This window comes from Leptonychotes weddellii, chromosome 2 (genome assembly GCF_054177405.1).
Source record: "Leptonychotes weddellii isolate Sample4059 chromosome 2, ASM5417740v2, whole genome shotgun sequence".
In the NCBI taxonomy this organism is placed as follows: domain Eukaryota; kingdom Metazoa; phylum Chordata; class Mammalia; order Carnivora; family Phocidae; genus Leptonychotes; species Leptonychotes weddellii.
In genome coordinates this window covers 146,716,227-146,742,219 of record NC_138370.1, presented here as the reverse complement: position 1 = coordinate 146,742,219, position 25,993 = coordinate 146,716,227, and the positions used below count along the sequence as shown (strand labels likewise).

At 40.7% G+C, this 25,993-nt stretch overlaps 1 long non-coding RNA gene across 1 annotated transcript in view; it reads left to right on the top strand.

Moving 5' to 3' along the window:
• LOC145720209 (uncharacterized) overlaps nt 1–25,043 on the top strand; it is an 82,930-nt gene extending 57,887 nt beyond the window's left edge. Inside the window, exon 4 of the long non-coding RNA XR_014143052.1 lies at nt 24,902–25,043. This is a non-coding gene — a long non-coding RNA (uncharacterized LOC145720209). The remainder of the gene's footprint in view (nt 1–24,901) is intronic.
• Nucleotides 25,044–25,993: the final 950 nt, after the last annotated feature.

Here is a 25,993-nt window from a genome sequence, read left to right as displayed (position 1 = left end):
TGTCTCGTTTTTCATTTTACTGCTGTCCTAGTGAAAACCAGAGCTGGTGTGCAGTCCATTGAGAACTGGGCATCTCTTGGTGCAATGCTGCTATTCCCCAGGTGTCTGATGTGGGTTGAATTACTTAGGGGACCCAAGCTGATGGCATGGACAAAGCACACTCTCGGGAATTAGAGAGCATTGTAGCCCAGGTCTTTGTGTGTATGTGTGTTTGCAAAGCTTAGAATTCCCTCAGTAATGATCACAAGCACTTTTTGATGTTTGCAACCTATGCACACATGCCAACTAATTGACTGACTGGCTGAGCTGGATGAGCATCCCAGAGGATGGGTTGTTGGCAGCCGTTCTTGGTGTATCTTCAAGCGTAGTTACTTGTGAGAGAAGAAATAAAATTGGAGCAAGAGAACAGCTTGGCTTCATTTCTCTGGTAGTGAGAAAGGGTTGTGACTTGAAGTCATTTGTCTGTATCCTGATGTTAAGAGTAGCTCAGATGTAAATTTCAAATTAAATAAAGTCTAAGAGAATGCATTATGAGCTCAGGGCTCAATGAACAAAATAAAAATGATTTCAACCAAGGGAGCTAATTTTACTCTGGGGATGAGTTTATATTTTTTCCCTTTAAGTATGCTTAGAATTCAGTCCTGAGGGTCAAATATTGACATTTGTAAGACGACTTCGTATACTATACAGCGATGATAATGAAGAATTGTAAGTACATGAAACATTATGAATGAATCTCACAACATAATGTTAAGCACAAGAAATCAGACACCAAAGAGTGCACTCCATGATTCCATTTACATAAATTTCAAAAACAGAGGCAAAACTCATCAATAGTGTTGGAAGTCAGGAAGGTGGCTGCCCCTGGGGGCAGGAGTGACAGGAAGGAGTATGAGGGGAGGTGCTTGTCATGCTCAATGTCTTGATCTAAGTGTGGAGTACATGAGCATGTTCAGTTTACAAAAATTTCATTGACCTGTATAATTATGATAAGCATACTTTTCTTATGTATATGTCAATAAAAAATAAAAATAATCAATTTCTCATGCTTTTCTTACCTGCCTTTTCGTTAATTGGCTTATTTAGTGTCCTTGGTAGATGGCAACCATTCTTCCTCCCCCATCTCACTTTCATCCTCCGGGTAAGTCTTTAATAAGGATTACAATTGGTTAGCATTAAACTGTTTTTGAGTCCTTGACTATTTAGAATGAGTTCATTTATTAGAGTCTTTTTCACCTGATACTTTACTGAGGTGGGGGGGGCAGCCTAATAAAACAGGTGCAGACAGCTTGAAATAAGTGTTAGACATGAGGAAAAGATGACCCATTACCCTCACACAGTGAAGGGTACTGTAAATTGTAGGTAGAAAGGCAACTTTCACCCCGTTCACAAATTTGCTTAGGGCCTGGTCATCTAATTAAGCTTTTAATCTCTGTCCTGGGTAGTTTGTTCATTTATTCTGTCTAGAGGCAGAATTGGGAAACCTCTGGAGATATTTTCTGATCTTTTCATTTCAGATAATTAAGTCTATCAGGAAGCATGGTAGGAGATGAGGACAATGCTGTCAGGAAAGTAAGACCTCCAGCATCCTGGGGCTATAAGTGAGACCATGTGTGTTGTGAGTGATCCCAAGTAGTGGTCTGAAGGAAGGAGGAATGAAGGAAGGAGGTGATGGAATCTGGTTGGCCTCTAGGTCAGAACATCCTGCCTTCAGCTCAATAGTGTCTATACTCCAGACCCTTCCTCCTGAGTCCTCCCAAGCTGCCCATGGCTACACGCACCTTTGGTTTGCAACTCTGCTGTTCCACCCCTACTTCTGTTGTGACCCCCTGGTACCGACCCATCTCTCACCACTGGATGATGTTCCCAGGCACCATTCCTCTCTGTGAGGGATGGGTGTCCACTCGTTGGCACTTGCCTACCATTATTCTCCCCTCCTTTCTGCAAGGGGACTCCATCTGAGCTTACCTTGGGATGTTTTCTCTCCACAGCTTGAACTGCCCCTTGCTCATGGATCAGTGGCCCTTAACTGGCACTGAACATACAAAAACAAGGGGGTGAGAGGAGGAAGAAGGAGAAACTCTGATAAAAGTTGCTAGACTTTGGGATGCTTCAGTTCAGTTCCTTATAGAAACATTCTCTAATCTCCCTTTCTAAACCTCCCTTTCTAAAGTGACCCCATCATTTTCTATATTATTCTTTTATTTTCTTCCTTACTCCTGAAATTATCTTGTTCCTTTGTTTACTTGTTTGCTAGCTAATTCTCTACTTCCCTATGACTGTGATCTCTGTAGAGTCCCTTACCTGTCTTGTTCACTGTGATATCCTAGCACTGCAGTAGGACTCAACTCATATTTTTTGAATGAATGAATGAATCTTTTTTTTTTTTAAAGATTTATTTATTTGACAGAGAGAGACACAGCGAGAGAGGGAACACAAGCAGGGGGAGTGGGAGAGGGAGAAGCAGCCCCTCGATGCGGGGCTTGATCCCAGGAGCCTGGGATCATGACCTGAGCTGAAGGCAGACACTTAATGACTGAGCCACCCAGGCGCCCCAAATGAATGAATCTTTAAAAACACTCTGAAACTTGAAGAAATTTTGAGTTACCCCCATTCAGAGTATAATATGTGAAAGTAAAATGGCCACAGTTGGAGATATAAAGTCCTTGTGATTTTTGTCTTGCAAAACCCCACTGGCCAAAGACTCAAGAACACCCAGTTGGGTTAGTTACACTATGAGGCTAATGTAGATTTTGTTGGTCTTATTGTAGATCATTAGCCTATGATGGTGATATGGCTTCTATAGGCTAGCTTCTGGCTCTGGAGAGGAGTGTGGCTTTGAGTTACAGAGTTGGGAAGGCATGCAAGGTTAATTCTGAGTTAAACTTCAGGATTCGACTCCCTAGGGAGACCTAGAAATGGCTAAGATCTTACATTAATATGTAACCAAAATTTAAACTCGTATTTCAGCAACAAGGAATAGTAAATAATGCATTGCTTCATGAAGATTTGCTTAGTTTATTTACTTACATTATTTATAGGTTATGTTGGGAATAGACTTGGCCTGTTCTGCTTTGTTTACAGTAACATTCCATAAATATAACAGCAAGCAATAAAATAGCATTGATTCAGAAGTGAGCTCAAGGCTTTGTATAACATCAAACATAAAAGCTATGTTACAATGATAAATACTAAATCTTTAAAATATCTTTAAAATATCATTGGCTTTTTACTGCCATTACTTATGCAGTGTGTATTTCAGATTTTCATATTCAGTATTGTACTTTTTATGTGTGAATTATGTCCTGAAGCTTTTGGTGTAGTCTGTGCAAAACAGGCATTTTGAAGTTTTGGATGGGTGGCAGAAGAACTTGATTCTGGTTCAAAAGACCATCCTGAATTGTCCAGAAAGATCTCAGTAAGAGCACAAATGGCAATATTGGCTTTTCTTTTCCCTAGGAGTGTGAAGTTCAAGCAATTCAGAAAAAAAAATGGTTTATACAGAAAAGTCTTTTATTCCTCCTGTGGTAGGGAATGTCCTTGTTTTCCTATTTGGCATCTCCTAAAATTTTCACAAGATTCTGGAGTCTCTGCATGGCCTTATGTTGGTCTGAGGTCTGATGAATCCAAGGTGGTGCTTTGCAGAGGCTGGGAGATAGGTATGTAATAGTGTTAAGATCTTGGAATATGGAGTCAGGTAGCTCTAGCCTTGGGTTCTGGCTCTGCTCTTCTATTAACAGGTTGTGAGTCTTTGGGCAAGGGACTTACACTTGAGCCTCAATTTTCTTGTTTTAAAGATAGAGATAATACCATATACCTAATAATGTAATGAATATCCAATAAGATAATTTATGGAGCACAGTGCCTGACACATATTGAGGGCCCATAAATGTTGCATCGCCTTGGGGAAGGGCTGATGAAGAGGAGGGGGAGATATCCCAGCTGTGTGACCAATATAGAAATTGCAAATTACCTGATATTTATGATGGAAATGAATTATATGAAATAGTCATAATTATACATTGAAACCTCACCTTAACACTATTTGGCATAAGGCATGTTTGTCTTGGACCCTTTGCAAGGAAATTTATAAAAAATGGTATTACAAAAAGGCCTGCCATAAAGTGCATTTATTCACATCTATTTCCTTGGCAAAGGCCTGAGGGCAGTGTGAATATATTTTAAAAAACACAATCTGCGATATTGCTGAGTCTGAGTGTAGGGTAATTTTTAAATTTTTTTTTAATGCCCTTATGAAGGCACAGTTGTGTTGTTTAATTTAGTGACAGACTGAAGTAGGGATGGGGAAGATGGAAGGAAGCAAGCCCAGAAGGATGGAAATGAAGAGGGCTGACAGATGGAAAAAGTTGGAGCAGGTCTCAATTTATGGGCCACCACTTTCTACCCTGGGTCTGTTTTTGACATGCAGATTGGAAAGCAGTGGCTCAGACGGTTAGATCCCCATGTGAGGTGACCTGAATTACAGGCTCAGTACACTGAGACACGGGGGATTTGTTACAAAATTATTTTCTGTCTCTTATGGTATCCTCAAGACTTATTTAATCCTCTCTCAAAGTTTGAAGAATATGTAAGAATTATGGTATCTGTTGGGAGTATCTTTTTTTTTAAATTTCACCTTTTAATTTGAAAAGTTTCCTATCTATGGAAAAGTTACAAGACCGATACAATGATTTGCCAGACATGTTCATCTAGATCCACCTATTACTACTATTTTGTCACTTTTACTCTAGCTACCCATATCTATGATATGATGTATGATATATAATACCTTTTATTTATCTGTTGCTGAACCTTTGGGAGTAAATTGTAGAGATCATGATAGAGATCAGTGAACATTATCCCAGAACATTAAGTGCATCAACATCATGAACTTACCAAATCTAGAAAGTTTCACATTGATACAAGGCCATTATCTAACATACAGTACATATTCAAATCTTGTCCATTGTCCCAAAAGTGTCCTTTCTGACACCTGTTTTTTCCACTCCAGGATCGCTCATTGTATTGAGGTGCCATGTTTCTTTATTCCTTGGTTTTTTCTTTCTATTTCTTGACATTGACATTTTTGAAAAATATTGGCCCCTTGTTTTGTAAAACATCCCCCAATTTGGGTTTGTCTGATTGTTTCCTTATGACCTATTTCAAGTTCTGCATTTTTGTTAGGAATACCACTGATGTGATATTGTGTCCTTCTCAGGGCCTCAACACAGGTGATATGCAATGCCAATTCAAAAATTTTCATCTGCACTAAAATATATGTTTAATAGTCTTCTTATTTGTTAAAATACTCCAACTCTGGAGTATTTAGTTGGAAAAATCTCCTTGAAAATCTTACTACATGAAACATTAGAGCCGTAAGATTTGCTACCATTTCTTGGAAGAATGGTTGTGGAGTCATCTTTCATCATCTTTATCACTCGATAGAATGGTGCTTATGTGTTTGAATGTTGAAATATCTCAGGGACTTCTCTAAGATGCCTTGTTATCAGGAGAATTCAATTACATTGGAAGTCTGAGGGTGCTAATTAATCCCCCTTCCCTTTCAATTGGTTAAGAACCAACTGAGAACACAAGGAACAAAATGATGATCAGCTTTATTACTAGGAGCTGGAGGATGTGGCAAAGCCTTTTTCCTCCTCCTGCAAAGCAGAACCTTCGATACTTTCCCAGTCCTGACCTAACCATTCTCAGCCCACATTTGGAAAGGTTGAGAACTGGCTAGGCCTGCCAGAAACTGGTTGGGAGAGGAAACAGCTATCCATGTTGTTGAGTACATGCAGATCTGAGAGGCCAAGTGCAAATGGAAAGGGGTGGGCCATAGCTGGCCCCCACGGCCCAGAATGACTCTGGCTCCTGGATAGTGTGCCCATGACTACTCTGCTTTTTCCAGTCTTATCCTCTTCTGTGGAGAGGAACCAGTGATAGAGGACAGAGAGGAAGTACAGGTGTTCTCCCTAACACTCCCCTAGAGGACAAGAGATGAAGTCTTGTCCATAGCATAGGGTGACAATATGGGGTTGGATGGAAGAGGGCTCTTCCTATAACATTGCCCACAGTTATTTCTTGGGTTGCACCAAGTCGAGTGGAAAATGTGAAGTCTAATTGCAAAGTGAAATCGCATCTTTCTGCTGCAGACTGCCAGGGATGTCAACTTTCCTTTTCAACTTTGGAAAACCCATTGAAGAGTGCAACATTTGTCAGCTTTGCCAACCTAGACTGTTACTAAGATAGTCTCTCCTACACGGTTTCTTTTTTCTCTTTATTTGGAAGAAATAATACATTCACATGGTTAACAGTTTTAAAGTTAGAAAATTTACAGAAATCTCCCTTTCACCTTTTCCCTCTACTGTTCAGTTCTTCTTTCAGACACCAGGATTATTGCTTCTTGCCCTGTACTGTTTTTAAAATCTATTCTTGAATTCTGTAGCTCAAGCATTCATTTTTCAGACAAGTCATTATTGCCTGAAGCTTCCTCACTCTTCCATCCCTCCTGTCCATCTTGGTTCCCAACCTTTTGATATTAAAGCTAGATCCTGGAAAGGGGTCAGTACTAGACAGGGAGAAGATTCTAGGCATATGTGTATGCATATTTATGTGCCTGCATTTCAGAATCAAATATAAATGATTTAAGAATTGCTCATTTAGTCAATAAATCAAAACATATTTATTATTTACTTATCATGTGCCATGAATGACTTAAAGAGTACAAAGAATGGTCCTCTGAATTCAGAAAGCTCCAGAGTTTACTTGTGGAAGCAAAATTAATAAAGCTGTTTGCAAACAACTTCTAAGCTGTGTGATCTCAATTGTGGGTACTGAGGTCTTCTGGAGAGGAGATGATTAGTGTGAACTGTGGGCTCTGGGGAGAGCTTTGTGAAGGAGATAGGATTTGAATAGCATTTTGAAGGACAAGTGGTACCCACTGGGTGTTGGAAAGCAAGGGCATTCTAGGCATGACTACCTAAGTCACACGGGCCTCTTTGGTGTTCCTCCCACATGCTAGCCTCATTGCTGACTTAGACCCTTACTGTTTCCTCTACCTGGAACGCTATCCCCTAATCTGCTTAGCTAATTCTTCACCTCCAAGTCACTGCTCTAATATCACCTACCCAAGGAGAGCCCCCCCAACCTCCCTGTTTAGAATCAGAACCCATCTCCATGCTCTGAATGCCCCTTATTCTGATCTAGTTTTTCCATAGCTGTTACCAGTTTGTAAGACGTTCTATCATTTAATTTTAAAAATTATATTCATTCTTTATTTTCTGTCTACTCCCACTAGAAGGTAAGTGCTGTAAAGGCAGAGAATTTTTTGTTTTCTTCCCTGTTTTCTGCTAACCTCAGCCCTTAGATACTGACCCATCATAGGCAATCAGTAAATGTTTGCCAAATACAAGAATGAATAGAGCCATCCCTCCCTTTCCCCCAGACAGAAACTGTGGAGAGAGAGAGTCCATAGAAAAAAAATTAATCAGGTCATCCCTATGAGCTCAAGACCTCTTTGCATTTCTAAGGGACAGTTATTGAAAATATAGGGCTCATAGCTGGGCCTCTGATTTTCTGCAGGCCTGAACATACACAATTTGGAAATAGAAAATGAAGGGAAGAAACTAAACATTGTTCTGCATATTAATGTAACACAGTGATGCTATTGAGAGAGCAGCACCTTGAAATTTATGAGCAGTTAGAAAATGATTTCTCTTCATCTCTCCAGGTTCAGATGGTGCTGATGAACTGCATCCCCTCCCTCAGTCAGCCTGTCCAGCCCCTCTGCGCTAAATCCCCCTCTATATGCTGATAACACCCACACTTCTATCTCTTAGCCTGACATCTCCATTTGCGTGTCTTATCTAAATTGCCCCTCTCCCTTGGCCCCCAGTCTTCACCATCTCCGTAAATGGCACTATCACGTACAAAGTGGCTCCGGCCCCAAACCTCCTGGTCATCCTTGATTCCCTTTTTCTTCACTGCTGACATCTCATTCACTGGTAAGTCCTGTGAGTTCTTCCTCCAAAACGTTATTACATCCCAACACTGTTCACTGTTCATCTCCACCACCATCACTCTACTCCAGGTTCACCATCACCTCCCCTCTGAACTGCTCCTGGAGACTTCAAGTGGATCTTCTTGCTTTCTCCCATGTCCCCAAGAACCTGTTCTCACAGATCAGGCTGAGGGAATTCTGTCAAAGATGTAACTCCGATTATGCCACCCTCCTGTTTAAACCCCTTTAATGGGGGCGCCTGGGTGGCTCAGTCGTTAAGCGTCTGCCTTCGGCTCAGGTCATGATCCCAGGGTCCTGGGATCGAGCCCCACATCGGGCTCCCTGCTTGGCGGGAAGCCTGCTTCTCCCTCTCCCACTCCCCCTGCTGTGTTCCCTCTCTCACTGTGTCTCTCTCTGTCAAATAAATAAATAAAATCTTTAAAAAAATAATAAACCCCTTTAATGTCATTTGATTGTACTTACAATGGAATCTAAACTTACCATGGCTCGGGGCTCCACCTGATCTGGCCCTTGCCTTCTTCTCCATCCCATCATGATCACACTCCTCTACCTTCACTACACTGGCCTCATTTTCCTTCCTTGAATATACAGAGCACATTCCTGCTTTGGATCTTTTGCACATGCTTTTCCCTTTGTCTGGAAGTCTCTGTCCCAGAGCACTGCTGAACTCTGTTCATTAGTCAGGTCACCTACTCAAAGAGCCCTTCCTGACTACTCTGTATAATGCCTTTCTACCCCCACCCTATCTCCTTTTACAATCATCTAGGTTGTATAAGCCAGTATCAGGAATCATTTTGATTGTGTGTTTCTCTGCATCAGTGAGGTCCCACAGAAAACATCCCGTTCACATGGAACAGTTGAAGAGAGGTGAATAAAAGGATCATTTACAAAGATTTAAGTAAAGGGAAATGAACAAGTGATGGTAGCACTCCTATCTTATAGCAAAAATAATAGAAAACTGTTAACACCCCAAGGCCTGAATGGGGTAGGGGCTGGGACTAGCTCCTTGAACCTGGACAGAGGAGCTGTCGTTTACTGGAGAGGCCATTTGGCAGGACTTTGGCCCAGCAGACGGGGTGTCAGGGGAAAGAAACACTCAGACCTTACTTTGCTGCTTCCATCCAGACTTCTGCTGGTGCTCCTCCTCATTGGCCTAATTTAACCAGAAGCCGAAGGGCAAGACAACCAATTGAAGCAATCCATAAAGGTCAGTCTCCAAGGCATAAAGTTGGCTTGAAAAGAGGGGAGAGAGGATCTGGTAGGGCAAACAGAAGATATCCACCACACCTCTCTACTAGAACACAAGCTTCATGGGAGAAGCAACTGTTCTCTAAGTCTAGGAGAGTTCCTGGCACACATAGGTGCCCAGTAAATATTTGTAGAATGAATGAATGAGAATTCTCTGCCTTTGGAGGATGTGTCTGTTTAGCCCAACTATTATTAGCTATAAAACTGGGGAGAATAAATAGATGTAACCTCAGTTCACACTGATGGAGCGGGAAGTAAGGAATTGATTCACTTTGGCAGGTCTGTGTCCTCCCGATGCTGAGCAGGGCTATGCAGCTGGGAGCCTGTCCCTACTAACCCTCCGGCTGAAGCCCTGGTCAGGGTGTTGTTATACACTTAACTACTCAGACTTGGAGAAACATACCTTGGATTGGGGTGTGGGAGGAGACTGATTTGCAACTGAGGACAAACTCCAAAAGGAGAGCTGAGGTTTCCCAAAAGATAGGTTGAGATTCATGAGGAGGAAGCACGAGGGAGGTACTTTAATAAGAGTGTGTAAATCTGAGGATCGGAGTTCCTCAAAAAGGATTTAACTTGTTACCCTCTGTATGTGGCACCTGAAACCCCTTAGCTGTCTATTATGCAATCTTTTTCCTTCAAGTTGAAAGAACATTAATATTAATACCATTTTTCTTCAGGAAGATAGGCTAAAGGGCCACTGCACATGTGCTTGTATTGAGGAATAATGAATAGTACATATATAGATTTGTTATCAGCAGTTCTCCTTTCTTGACGCCTCCTAATATATATAATGAGAGATGTGTTCCTTTGCTTAAGGCCTAATGGAATTTCACCTGGCCAAGGTCTAATGGAGATTTGTCTTAAAGGCCTAGTGGGATTAGGCCTTGGGGAAAGGAAATTCATTATGGGTGTTTCAATATTTGCCTCAGGAAAGGTTAGGAATGGAGAGAGAGACAGAGACAGAGAAATTGAGAAAAGGAGACGGAGGGGTAGATGGAGCAAACTTTTCAGGAAGGGAAGATAAATTTTATTACCTTCTTTGTTCCATCTCATATATATATATATACACACACACACACACACACATATATACACACGTATATATATATAATTTCATTTATTCCTTATGACAATATTATGTCAGCAGTATTATTCTTATTATTCTTTCATTTCTACAGATATGTAAACAGATTAACCAAAAGATTAAGTTCCCCAAAGTCACATAGATGAGAAGTAGTATGGGAACTCTCCCCTGCCTTTTTAGTCTTGTACCTCTCAAATCCATTCTGTCTACCATTAGGAAGAATTTGAATGAAAGGTTCCTGGGAAATCAGTTGTGACAGGAGGAGTTCTCCTTTTCTTCCTCTTCACCTTGGCATTTTTCTGACACAGTAGACTTTGCTCTGAATGAGCTTCCAGGTGAGAATGAAGGCTTGATGGGGCCCAAAAGGGGTGGGAGAAAGGGAGTTAGTACATTTGTGTTTCTTACGCTTTCTGATATGGAGAACATGAAATCTGTTTTGGTTTAAGAAAAACTTTCTATAAGAAAAGTCTCTTCTGGGATGCCTGGGTGGCTCAGTCAGTTAAGCATCTGCCTTTGGCTCAGGTCATGATCTCAAGATCCTGGGATCCAGCCCTGCATCGGGCTCCCTGCTCAGCGGGGAGTCTGCTTCGTCCTCTCTCTCTCTCTCTCTTGCTCTCTCTCTGATAAAACCTTAAAAAAAAAAAAAGAAAAATCTCTTCTTTTAAAGAAGAGATAGTGAGTTAATGTGAAAAATATCTTCCTAACCTAATAATGTCAACATTGATTAGGAAGCAATATGGATAATGCATTGGTGGGTAATCAAGAATGAATATTGCATAAGTCAGTGTAATGATCATCCTTTCTTGAATTTCGAGAAGGAGAGGGGACAGAACTTTCTTAGAGAGCATGGAAATATTGGCTCAATGGATTCTTCCCTTCACCTGCTGTTTTTGTAGTCAGAGAACAAACACTCTTTGTGTAAAGGAAATTTGGGGTTGAGTAAGGAGAAATATGTTAACTCAGACCTTTCTTTATTACTGGGTAAAAATAAGAGAGAAAAGCATGAGAGGAATAATTTTTGGAAGAAAGATCAGTGCAGAAATAAAACACAAAGCCATTCCTAGCTATATCTGGGCTGTATCATGTTGAGAATTTATTTACCTTGAGACTGATCATACCCACAGAGCATGAGAGCATGAGGCAAGGCAAACCGACCTCTGTGTGATAACATTCTCGTCCAATGTTCAATCGTGTTGTTTTTGAGGTTTAGAGAAGATTCCGCTGCCCTGGTACCAAACTAAACCATCACTGTGTACTTACTAGTTGTGATAGACATCACTAATGCTCACTGATATTTCCAATTTTCTTCCCCTCCTCAGACATATGAAAGACTATGTTTTCCTGCCCTTCCATTTGTTGGGTGAAACAATGTGACTAGTTTTAGCCAATAGGCTAGGAATAAAAATGATATGTGTCCCTTTTGGGGAAAGCAATTAAATGCTGGTGTGTTATTTTCCATCTTTCTCCTGGTCGACTACGAAGTATCACGCTGCGATGGAGAAACCCAAGATTGAAGCCTGGAATAGTGAGCCACTACATGGAGGACAAATGTCCTGAAGAGCCACCTGGACCTGCAATGGATTTAGTGTGAACAAAATTTTTGTTGTGTTAATGCCTGAAGATTTGGGGGGATGTATATCACCACAGCCTAACCTAGCCTATTCTTACAAACATCCTGGTGGGTGGACACACACACACACACACAAGTCAAGAAGAATGTACAAAACTGGCTCTTGGTTCTGTTTCTAATTATATCTTCTAATTCCCCCAAATTTCGTAGAGGATGGGGGTCTTCTCCTCTCCCTTTTGTCACCAGCTACTCACCTGGGGTACCTGTAACCTTGGCTTCTAGGGCTGCCTCTTGTGCTTGCTTCTCAGGTGGTCATTGCTCATACCCAAACTATTTGTTCTAACTCCCCTCAATCCCAGAATCTGGCAGCTTCCCCTTCCTAGCCTCTGGTGTACATTTCAATCATTCCATTTTGTTCTGAGGATAGGGCTTAAGGTATTTAGGATTCTTGGGTAAGGATCATCTTTAGGACAGTGAGAATTTTCCCGTCAAGGTGTCTGCTATTAGGAGGGATTCTTAGAGTTATGAGGCTGAAAGAATCCAGTATTCTGGACTGTGTGTACATTGGTCTGTACTGTGTCTCATGAAGAGGTGTTTGTGTGTATGGGGAGAGGTAGCAAGAGGAGGGAAACAGACCACCTTTCCTGCCACACTAAGAGACAAGAAAATGAGGCTTATCTCTGATAGGATTCTGTGGATGCCCAGTAAATGCCGATAATGATGATGCCTGACTTTTCATTTATATGGTCTTATTTTGTTTCTGCCCTAACCTGAATGTGGTGTCAAGGGAACTATTAATGGCTGCTATTCAGGGACATGTGACTTGGTATTTACATATTACCTGCCCACTTCATAAAGTGCTAATGAATGTTTGCAAAGCTCTTTGAAATCCTCTGGTGAAAGGTGCAACGTTAAGTGAAAAATATTATTATTGTTATTAGAAGGTAATAGACAGCTTTGAATGATTAGTCATAAGAATAACTGACATAGCATTAAAAGAAGTGCTAGAAATCATCCAGACGGTTGCAGTTTCTCCAGCCCCATCAGCCTCCACATTACATATATTACACTGTTTCCCTGACACCCATTCTAATAACTGTATAATTCACACATTAAATCACCACTTCCAGGGAAAGGTTGAGCTCACTCACAGCTCTATTGATGGTGACACTGAGAGGATATTAAATGTTGGAAGGTCTAAAATGGAGGAGAAGTGCTCTTAGGTGGAGAGGCCAGATCTAGCCACTGAATGGCTACCATGTTTAAGAGGATATGAAAAGGGAGTGAGTCAGAAATACCTTGGAAAGGGAGAGGACACTTTAAAATAGATGCGAAACTGGAAAGCCATGAAAACAATCAAAATCTAAAGTGGGATAGCCGACACATAGCCATATTCTCTATTGTGTGCCTTCTCGGGTTTGAAAAATAGTGGCAGCACAAATGGATTTGGGTTTCCTAATTCCTTTAGCTTGGAGTTATTTAGTATTTCTGGCTTCTGCATAAAATTCAGTCTTGGTTAGGGCTGGCAAGTTAGTTCGAACTTTCTTGCTAACTCGGTTGGATGGCAGTAGCCGCCTGAAGTACGGTATTGAGAATTATGGGGACACATTTGGACTCGGCAGGAAAGAGTGCTGTGATCTGTTAGCAACGTCTGCCCAGGGAGAGGGAGGAGGAAGAATGGCACATATGTGGGCCAGGCCTGACCAGGTATAAAGATGACTGAAAAGGACAGCTTAGACTTAGTTCAAGGTTGCTTTTATTCTGACTTATAACCAAAGCTATTAAAAAGTAGTCTAGGGGATGCCTCTTGATCACCTGTCAGGGGAGCCAGAAGAGCTTGTGTTCCTGGTCCCATAGGACTGTAATAATCCATGTCTCCCAGAAAGGAGCTCCTACCCCTGTCTGGCACCCTGACTTTTCTGACTTTTGCCAGGAGACACCTCTATATTGCCTGGTTTTGGTTGCCAGTGGGGCCCATGCTTGTGAATTGCACAGGACTGTAACCAACGGAGAAACAGTTCTTAAACATCTACCACCCTTAGTGCACAGTAAGAGGCAACAGGCCCAGGAATTTGGGTTTTCTGTGACGGAGGCCTATTAGCTGATCTCCATGAAGTGTGACCTGAGGGGTAGGCTTCTGATTGGGCACGCATCCTGGGGCAGATCGTAATCCTTCCCAGAGATGCCAGAGGGCAGGTGCTGTCTTCATACTCACCCTCTGCCATGCTCCAGAGTGCCAGTGTCCCCTGGAGGGAGCGTTACGTGATTGTGATGCCCTGCTTTTTGTGTCTGGAGCCCGTTTTTGCAGCTGCCACCTGGGATGCCCCTTAATTGCCTGGCTCTGGTGGCCAGGGGGGCTTGAATTCCTGGGTCCCAAGAGCCTGTGGCAATCAGAGAGATGGTTCTTGGCAGGCTATCATGCCCAGGGCACTGCACAGACAGCAGCCCTGGATACACCCTCCAGTCTTTCTGTGAAGGAGGCTTGTCTTGGAGCTTTGGCCTGAGGGGCAGGACTCAGGTTTGGCACACATTTAGTGGCCTATGGAACTGCTCTCAAGGAACATAGGCTGTGGATGCCATCTTGCTGCTTTCCCTCTGACCTGCTTCAGCTCACCAGTATCACCCAGAAAAGAGCTTATCTATTCTTCATGATTTATGTGACTGCTGCTCAGGGGACACCTCCAGATCCCTGGCTCTGGTGGCCAGTGGGGCTTGTACTTGCAGTCCTATAGGACTATATACATCTGCACACTTTAAAAAGCTGGTGCCTGAGGGTCTGGCTTTAGTTAGCCTGACTCTAAATGCTGAGACCCTCCCCTTTTGGACATTGACACGTTTTGGCACATCCTCAACTGCTGGGAGCTATTAAAAATATAATAGTAGGCTACTTGGAAAAGCACAGAGGTTTGAGAGAAAACCAGGAACTGAGGCAGGGTTAAACCAGGGACCTCTCCTATACAAGGCCACTCCTCCAAGACTGGAAGAGGTGGTTGATTCATCTACCATATAGACACCAACATAGAGAGCTGAACAAGATGAAGAAATAGAGGAATATGTTCCAAATGAAAGAACAAGATAAAACCTCAGGGGGCAAAGAAAGTTAATGAAATAGAGATAAGCAATTCATGTGATAAAGTGTTCAAAGTAATGGCCTTAAAGATGCTGATCAGACTGGGGAGTCAAAAGCATGAACACAGAACTTCATCAAAGAGATGGAAAATATAAGAAAGTACCAAAGAGAAGAAGTTGGAAACTATAAGAAAGTACCAAAGAGAAGAAGTCATAGAGCTAAAGAATACACTAACTGAAGTGAAAAATATACTAGAGGGGTTCAACAGCAGACCAGATGAAGCGGAAGAAAGAATCAGTCAACTCAAAGACAAGGCAGTGGAACTCAACCAATCAGAGCAGCAAAAAGCTAAAAGGATGAGAAAAGGTGAAAATAGCTTAAGAGACTTACAGGACAACATCAGATGGACTAACATTCTCATCATAGGGTTCCCAGGAAAGGGAGAGGGAAAGAGGCAAAAATCTTATTTGAAGGAATGGTGGCTGAAAACTATCCTGGGGAAGGAAACAGACATCCAGATCCAGGAATCCCAGAGAGTTTTAAATAAGATGAATCCAAAGAGACCCACAAGAAGACTCATAATTAAAATGTCAAAAGTTAAAGACAAAGAGAGGATGTTAAAAACAGCCAGAGAAAACTTGTTACATACAAAGGAACCCCTGTAAGACTAACAACAGATTTTTCAGCAGAAACTTTGCAGGCCACAAGAGAGTGGCATGATATAGTCAATGTGCTAAAAGAAAAAAAAAAAAAAAGGCTGCCAACTAAGAATCCTCTACCTGGCAGTTATCACTCAAAAGTGAAGAAGAGATGGAGTTTTCCAGACAAGCAAAAGCCAAAGGACTTCATCACCACTAAACTGACCTTACAAGAGATGGTAAGGGAACTTCTTTAAGCTGAAAAGTAAGGGTGCTAATTAGTAACAAGAACACATGTGAAAGAATAAATCTCACTGGAAAGGTAAATACAGTAAAGGTAGTGGATTAATCTCTTATAAAGCTAGTATGAAGGTTGAGAGAAAAAAGTAGTAAAAATATAATTACAATAATTAGTTAAGGGATACACAAGATAGAAAGATGCAAAATATGATCTCAAACACGTAAAACATTGGGAAGAGAGTATAATGTTGAGCTTTACAGTGGGACCAAACTTGTTATCAACATAAAATAGACTATTGTAAGTTGTTATATGTAAGCCTTATGGTAACCACAAAGCAAAAACCTATAGTAAAGATGTCCTGCTCTCTGCTTCCTTCTAAGAACTCAATTTCTCTAAGGTGCTGGGGGAAAGTTGAGGAAAGGACAAACATCTTCCTGCCATCTTGGGCAAATTTGCATCCTCCCCTTGGTTGGCTGTGAGTGTTTTTCTTGCTCAGTGTCCATATAGGAGTGATATGGATGGTGGTCAGTCATCACTGTCCGCTGACCTGCAGCTCACTCCCAGGTAGTTCCCTGAGCCTTAGCAGGTCCTTTCAAGAGACAGCTGTATCTTACAGCAGATCCCTGGCAGTCTCATGCATGCCTCTCCTTCCCTGCCAGGTTGCCTTTCCAGAATTATCTTTTACATGGTCAAAAGCCCTGGGGACAAATCTGCAAGTCTCCTAGCTAAGCAGTCGTAACTGGAGAATGAAAAGCTAGTCTCCTCTTCCTTTGGGATGCCCTGTCCTGACCAGGGAGTCTCTTGAGGCCGCTGTTAGGATGAGTGGAGGGAAGAGTCTCAAACACTTCACTCCCCCTAACACTACCTCCTCCCTCTTAATCCATGCTTTATATTGACTGGGGTCATGCGAAAGGAGGCAGGCGTTTGTAGGATCAGTCCAAAGATACTTCTTAGCAATTCTTGTAAGCCCTGGACGGAGGATATTATCCCTCAATAATGGCACATTTACAACATGGCATATTGGGCCTTAGCTGCAAATTCTAGGAAAATAAGAAAAGTTCTAGTATATTTTTGCATAGACTTCAGATGAGCATTCTAATTCTTTATTTACGGCCAAATTGTGTGTACCTTTAAACTAACAAAGAGCACAAGAACAAAAATAAGAGGCAAAAGGTAAATAAAGAATAAAATGAAGCAAATTCAAAGTATACAGCAAAATATTTAGTACAAATGTCATAAATTCCTTTTAATAATAATAATAAAATAGTGTTTATTATTTAATAATAACAATAACAATAACAATCATTATTATTATTATTATAGGGGCACCTGGGTGGCTCAGTTGGTTAACCGTCTGACTTTGGCTCAGGTCATGGTCTCCGGGTCCTTGGATCGAGCCCTGCCTTGGGCTCCCTGCTCAGTGGGGAGTCTGCTTCTCCCTCTCCCTCTGCTTCTGTCCTTCCCCCTGCTTGTGCCCTCTGTCTCTCTTTCAATTAAATAAATAAAATCTTAAAATAATAATTATAATAGTTTACTATGTGTCTAGCACTATTCTAAATTTACATGTATCATCTCATTTAATCTTTGCAGCAATGATATGAGATAAATTCTTTTATTATTATAATTTTATAGTTGAGAAAATGGAGGCGATTAAGTGGCTGATCTCAGGGTCCTGGGATTAAGCCCCACATCAGGCTCTGTGTTCAGTGCGGAGTCTGCTTGAGTTTCTCTTTCTCCCTTTTCCTCTGTCTTTCCCCCTGCTCATGCTCACTCTCTCTCAAATAAATAAATAAATCTTTTTTAAAAAGTAAAAAAAAAAAGATGTTGAGCTAATTTTTATAATTCCATGTGCGGAAATTACAAAAACAGTTTTTAGGCCACTATAGCAAAATCTAGAAATTTGAGGTATTTAGCATCATATCCTTCCAAGAGGAGTGCAAGTGTAGTGGTTAAGAGCATCGATTCCAGAACCAGATTCTATGAGTTCAAATCTTAGCTTTCCCTTTACTTGCCTGGTGGCCATTTACAGCTGGGGTCCCCATGCCTCAGTTTGCAGTATGTGGGATTCTGCCTAAAAGGGTTGTTGGCAGAATTAAGAGAGTTGGTATATCTAGAGTTACACTGTCAAATAGAAGTAGCATGTGAGCCATATATGTAATTTAAAATTTTCTGGTAGCCCCCATAAAAAACAAGGAAAGGGGAATAGATGAAATTAATTGTAATAATATATTTTACTTAATCCAATATATCCAAAATATTGTTTCAATGTGTAATTAATACAAAATTATTAAGGAGTTATTTTACATTATTTTTTGTTCTGACTCTTCGGAATCTGGATTTTATACTTCCTGCACAATTCGATTTGGACTAGCTCATCCCATGTGCTTATAGTTATAAGTGGCTAGTGGCCACTGCATCCAACAGGGCAGCTGTAGAGGGCTTAGAACAGTGCCAGGTGCATGCAAGCTGTCGTATAAGGTTTATCGATACTTTTGCCTTCCAAATATTTTTCAGATGGATCACTTTTCTCGTTCTTCACTGACATGCCTGAGACCAATTTATCATCATCTTGGCCAGGAAAGATGGATTAGCCTCCTTCTTTGGCCTCCCCATATTCACTAGCCACAGCCCTTTGCTCTCTGTTCTTCATACTGAAGTTCAAGGCATCTTTTCAAAATATGGATCTGACCATACCCCTGCTTTACTACCCCTGAACCTTCCCTGTACCACATTCCTGCTCTTCTGTGTTTCAGCCACTAACCTTTTGTTCAGTTCCTTGGACTGTCTAGTTCCTTGCTGAGTCCTTGGACCTGCACCCCCATTTGTACCTCTCCTTGTACGTCATCCCTCCTTTATATCTTCTTGGGAACCCCTTTCTATTAGCTTCCAGTCTCTGTCAGACGACTTTGCTAAAATGCAGAATCATGTTCTTTTTCCGACACTCTTTTCTCTGTTTGTAATTTTGCTTTCATTACTGCCCCGTGTAGACCATAAATAGGGCAGGCACTTCATTGGTTTTTATTCACCATTTTGTCCCCTACATCTAGCCCAATACCTGCCACTTTGTGGGCCCTCGTGAAATATGTTTAAAAAACTATTGAAATAAGTAAATATGCAAATATTGCCCAAAAAGACCCTACAGAAACAGAATGAAGGGAATTTAAAACAGGAAGAAAATGACACAAGGTCAGCTTTTAGTTTAATTTGAATTCTTAAAGGATAAGAATGGAGGGATTCTAGAGTAGAATAACACACCGTGTAATAAGATTCAGAAAACAGGGTGCCTGGGTGGCTCAGTTGGTTAAGCGACTGCCTTCGGCTCAGGTCATGATCCTGGAGTCCCGGGATCGAGTCCCGCATTGGGCTCCCTGCTCAGCAGGGAGTCTGCTTCTCCCTCTGACCCTCCCCCCTCTCATGTGCTCTTTCTCTCCTCTCATCCTCGCTCTCAAATAAATAAATAAAATCTAAAAAAAAAAAAAGATTCAGAAAACATCACAAACATGGAAATACCCACATCTAGACTGTGTCGTTAACCACACACGCATATAAATTCAGCCTATAAGTAAGAGAAGAGAAAGGAGATGGGGAACAGGAAGGAATATTGTGAGCCGTGTTTTACTTCTCTTATGCCTGAAAAAGTGTTTTGTGGGCTGTATGTCGCAGCTACTCAGCTCCACTGTTGTACCCCCAAAGTCACCACAGACAATACTTAAACAAATGGGCGTGGCTATCATATTGCTTTCATTGCTGCTTAATAAATTATTGCAAACTTAGTGGCTTAAAGCAATACACATTTATTATCTTACAGTTTCTATAGGTCAAGAGTCAGCTTAGCTGGGGCCTCTGCTCAGGCTATAATCAAGGTGTTATAAGGACTACAGTCTCATCTGAGGCTCAGGATCCTCTTCCACGTTCAAGTGCTTTTTGGTAGAATGCATTGCCTTGCAGCTGTCTAACTCACAGGGGCTTGATAACAACAGATGAGTTATCTATCTCATTTTACTCATCTCAGCAAGACACTTGGGAAAAGTCTAAGCCATCTTTTAAGTACTCACCTGATTAGGGCAGGCCCACCCAAGGTAATCTTCCTTTGGTTACCTCACACTGAACTGATTTAAGACCTTAATTACATCTGCAAAAAATTACATCCTTTCCCCTTTGCTATCCAAGGTAACATAATAATGGGAGTGATACCTCATCATATCCACAGGTCCTACTGACACTTGAGAGAAGGAGAGATTATACAGGGTGTGTATACCAGGGAGTAGGAATATTGGGGGCTCCTCAGAATTCTGTCTAGCACATTTGTGTTCAAATAAAACAACAGAGGTACACTGAAATGTGAGTATCAGAGCTTTGTCCCCCTGTCACAAAAGTAGTATTCTTCTCTTGATTATTTTTTCAACCCTTTAAAAATGTAAAGATCATTCTTGTGGGCTGGAAAAAAACAAAAAACCAACATCAGGCACTTGGCTGGACTTGGCCCATGGCCTGTAGTTTGTTACCCCCTGATGTAATCTGTGGAATGGAGTGAGATAGCTCTTGTGGCCTAGTGAGAGATGGTTTCCAGAACCAGATGCTAGATCCAGATGTTTTGTAACTGGTGGAGCAGAACTGGTGTGTCAGGGTGACCTGCTGGGTCAGAAGATACTCGAGCCCTTCTCCCCCAAGGTTGCTTCCTGTGACCTGGCAGGATCTAACAGACGGAAAATCAGAGCCACAGCCCTAAGCACATCTCCCATGCGAGGACATGAGGACATCTGAGAAACTTTCTCCACAAGCACTCCACAGCCCGTTACATCCCTGTTACTTGTCGTTATTCCGTGAGCATGTGTTTTCTGTGCTTATGGATGCAAATTGTAGCTTCCTTGCATCTATCTGTTCAAGTGCTTATTTTCTTCAAGACTTCAATGGAATCCTCTGTGGGGCTATTGCAGCTTCCCATAGTCAATCAAAGATCAGCTTGCTTTTTAGTTTTACTGAAAATAACATTCTGCGGAAATGGAATTTATGGCCAAACAAAACAAAACAAAACAAAATGGAAAACCCAAGCATTGCTTTTCCTATCACAAGACACAATCATAGTTTCAGATATGTGGATTATACATCCAGGCTAATTTTCATATTGTTCAAATCCAAATTTTCGCCTGCACAAATGAAAAGATTAACAACTGTGAAGAACACCCTTGTTCCAGAAGCTCAAGAAAACTCTAATAGTGTTGTGTGAAACATTGGATCTTAGAATCATGATCTACTCGTCTAGCCACAGATGTACTTAAATTTTATGTGGCGCTTACTATATGCCAGGTACTAAGCACTATGCAAATAGTGATTTGTTTAAGCCTCATAATAACTCTTCTTGTAATCTCACTATAAGCAAACTGAGGCACAGAGCACAGTTAAGTAACTTGGACCAGTATCTCCTGACTAATAAGTGGCTGAAATGGGATTTGAATCCCAGCGGTTTCCTTCCAGAGTCTGTTCTTTCAACCACTACCCATAGTACTTCCCCAGCATATAAGAGTAATTTAAAAATGTTTCCTGAACATGCTGTTGTAATTCATGATGCACAACTAGTTAGTAAGATATTTAAGTGAAAACACTGAAATTAGTGTGAAGATTCTTAGAAGTGACATATGCCAGGTGACTGAAGCGGCCAATTAAATGGCCATCTTTCCTCCGGCCTCAGCCTCAGCAGCCTTGTCGATGAGCTTGTCACTATGTCCAGCAATATTTTTAATGCCAGCTCTGAGATTCTTTTCCAGTAATGACAATATCAGAATCTTGGTGAGGATCAGTTACATGGCACACATTTGCAACAATTGTATTAATAATTCATCAGATTTTTTCAATTGATGGAGAAGTTGTTATTGTAAAATTATTCAAAATTTGTTACGTTTCTATAATACGAGTGAAGACATTGAAATAATTGTGTGATTTTATCAAAGACAAATTTCATCCTATTCAAACATAAGATTTCTGATATGGATGCCTGTTCTCAGAAGAATACTAATCATGTCTCGATCATCACGTGCTTCGTTTTTATCAGCTGAAAAAGTTCCATTTTCAAGACATTTTCCAAAGACTCTAAATCAAAATAAGGCCATTGCAATTTTCCATGACACTTTTTTAAAAAATGGAGAGGCAGGAAGTTTCTCCATGTGAATCTTTGCATTTTAATCAGAATTTAAGAGAAAGATAAAAATGTGAATGTTTTCTTCTAAAAATAAAAGAATTTCAGAAGAAAATTTCTAATGATGTTAGCTATTCATTGTGATGTGGATTTGGTGAAATGGAGGAGGGGCTGGGAGTAGAATTACCCACTTTAAGAAGGGATATATTGAAAAGCCTTGAACAGTTTTGCTTTATTTGGAAAAAACAACAAAAACTTGTTAAAAGGTCCTGAAAAGGATTATTTGAAGAAAGCATGGAATAATTTCTGGGATATTTTGTTTTCTGTTGCTGTTTTCAAAATGGGATCCTTAAATTATTACCTGAATACTTGTTTGCTGAGTAGAAGCAGAAAAAAACAAAATTCTCCAGAAAGATTTTCATGGAGAAACATATTACTATTCCAAGATTTCACATCACATAGTATATGATTCCAGTTCATCAGATCATTTTTGCTGACAACTTTTGGAGGATTACTGAAGTAATTAATATAAAAATCTCTCTTGATAATCAAATGAATTACTCAGACTTTCCAAGAGATGTTTGGAAAAAAAAAAAAAGAACAAATTCTAACTTCACAAGTTGAATTCTACAAATGAACACAGACCCTGTCATCAGCTTCAACAGAGATGATGAAATTGTATTAAAGTAAAATTATATTAATCCATCTGTAACTTTTTACAGAATTCTGTATTAACTCTCATGTACATTTACTCTTGTCGGTAAAAGGCAATGGGTTAAATGTAGAACTCATAACATTTATTTTTTCTAATTTTTGAGGCTTTCTAAAAATAAATTCACAAATGAAAAATACCATTTGTCAGAACACGAATTTAAATTTGGGGTCTGTCAGTATGGTCCCCATATGAGTGTTCTAGACCAGAAAGTCTTCTGAGAGAGAAAGATTGAAGCAAAGGAGTCACAGAGTGGATGTAAATGAGAGAAAGATGAAGTGTGGGTGATTTGAGGATTAATGGGGCCTTTTTTCTGTCCAGAAGGAAAACATGGCAGACATAAGATGATTCTTGATAAGGTAATAATCACTCACTATAATCAAAGTGTAAGTACTTCAACCAGAAACTGCTGAGCCCCAGGAAAGGGCTATTAGGTATTGTTAAGGCAGTTGACCACTTCCATCATTATTTGTATGTCTGGAATTTCACGATCAGAACCTATCATACTGCGTTATGAGGCTTGCTGAAATTCACAAATTTGGAGGGACAGATTGGCTGGATGATTACAAAACTGTAAGGCTGTCTTTTCCAAAATGAACATCGACAAAGTGAAAAACATCATAACGCACATACATAATCTAGGCACTCCGTGTTGGGATAATGCTTATCAATCTGACATTAGGCATGAAAAAAGGAAACAAATAGTCTAAAAGATCTGGTAGGTAGTGTTTTGGAACAACCAAAAGTTTCTGGCTGAAAGGTGAATGCACTCCTATTTCCTGAATAGAAAGTTACGAAATGGCTCAGTTCGTCCAACAAATATTTATTGGGTGTGTCCCGTGTGTCAGGCCCATCCCAGGCATTATGGATACGCTAGTGAACAAGATGAGACACAGGGCTACGAGTCCAGCAAAGCCACAGAAAGTGAGATAAAAATATTACGTGCAAGCTGGATTGACTGTATATAAAAAAAAGCAACATGTTTTATGAAGAAGAGGGATCTAACTGCATTGTTACTGTTAAACACTACTGGGTGTCATGTAAATACAAACTTCTTTTTTTTTTTTTAAAGATTATTTATTAGAGAGAGTGCGCGCTTGAGCAGGGGGAGTGGGAGAGGGAGAAGCAGGCTCCCCAAGGAGCAGGGAGCCCAATGCGGGGCTCGATCCCAGGACTCTGGGATCATGACCTGAGTTGAAAGCAGACGGTTAACTGACTGAGCCACCCAGGCGCCCAGAGTTAAACATCTAATTAACATTTCTTTTGCATGGAAGTTGTAGTTGACTAATACATGTTATGACAGGGGATTCCATGTGCTTTCTAAAAACTGTAATATTTATCACACAATCCCAGAATTCTGTTCATCTAATTTTTGAAGAAAATTTAGGTCGTTATACACGATTGGCCAAATTAAAACTGACTTGCAAAAAAAAGTGGTTTTAGCATATATAGCCTGGGAGAACTCCAACTTTGAGGAAAACTCAAACTCCATATAGTTTCATTTTATACCTTCTTGTCATTAAAAGTGTTCCCAAGGAATACACACATTTAAAAATTATTTCTAATGTACTGAATTCTAGATGTTTGCATTATTTCTCAGATGGACCAGGAAAATATTCTGATAGTTTGCTATAAAGGAATAGCCCTGAAAAGCACATAAAAATTCCAAGCACTTTACACAGTACTTGGCACATAGTAAGTACTCATTAAATATTTGTAGACATGAGCAAGCAAATTGGGTATGACAAGTTAGCATCACGATAATTAGATAGTAGGGGCAGTTCCAGTTTTGTGGAATCGGAAACTTTTGCAATTTTGGGAGCCCTCTTTAAAAAAAGAATTCAAAATCATACATATAAAATTAGGCATGAAAGTGAATATCTATTTAGAATGAGAAAATAAATCACTACAAATTACAATATTTAAAAGGACAGACAATTGTAAAAAACCTTTCTTTTCACATGTTTTTGGCTTCTATCAGAATGTTTCATTCCGTCATATTTAATCAATAATCTGCAAAAATATACAAAATGAATCTGAAATTAAGGCACACAAAAGAAGAATAAAAATGCATTTTTTCGAAGGCTTCCCTGTCGTATTGAGCTACATAATTTTGTAATCAAATTACTCAGATTACATGTAGTGGCTTAGGAGTTGTGTCATTGGAATACTTGTTTTTCAGGCCATTTTGCTGTGTTGTCGGCAAATTTGCATGCCTTCATCCGGAGCTGCCAGACTTCATCGGGACAAGATGTTTCAGATATGGTAAGGCGTGATCCGGTATACATTGGGATGCATAAAACATGTGACTTCAGACCCAGATGCACTCACTGCTTATTGTACCTCTGTAGGTTTTTATCCTACGAACACAGGAATTCTATAAATTCTATTTCGTGAGATTCCCCTCAGAAGAGAGAAATAATACACGGTGTGTGTATAATTATATATGCTGCATTACTGAGCATATGCTTAACGGAATGGATCTCCTGTTTCGACTAGGCATTGTTGAGAACTGAATCCTCCACTTATACATGTCTGATAACTGGAAGAATTTTCCACAGTCTAGCTCTATTTTAAATCCTGTTTTTCTGCCACTAGCCACAATCTACCAGTGCCGGGAGCTCCAGAATATGTTCATATTGCAGTTCTACCCCTCGCCCTAGACTGCCGTGTCCTGACACAAGATGAGTCAACACGGGGGGGTAAGGCTGGATTGGGAAGAAGTCAGGTGGCCTAATTTTTGGTGCACCGGTTTATTCATCTGTTCCCAGACTTGGGGCCAAGTACCAATGTTTGGGGTTCATAGTATTGAGACAGCTGTCTGTGAATGGCACCAACTGATCTATGACTAGCTGCCTCCCCCAGACCTGCTCTCTGGCCAAGAGAACTTTACCAAAGGATTGGCACCTGATGGGAACTCTGATTTGCACAAATGGCACAATAAAAGACATCCTTCCAGTCCTTTCTGTTTGTAGCTTATTGATAAAGGGAAATCAGAGCTTATAGGACAACTTGGTGACGGACGCAGCCTGTCACCAGGGATTGTATTTATGACCTTGATGCAGACTTGTGCAAGAAAAGGAAGTTGTCAGGAGGGTCATCCTAAAGTATCACTCCCTGGCACTAATGTCATGCCCTGGGTCCTTTGGCCCAGACCTGCCAGTTCTCTTCCTATCAGGGCTGAATCCTCCTACCCATTCATCTGGTCCCTGACTGGGGTCTTGCTCCATCTCAAATGCGCAGCCGGGAAAGCTGCTACCCTCCTGGCCAGAGA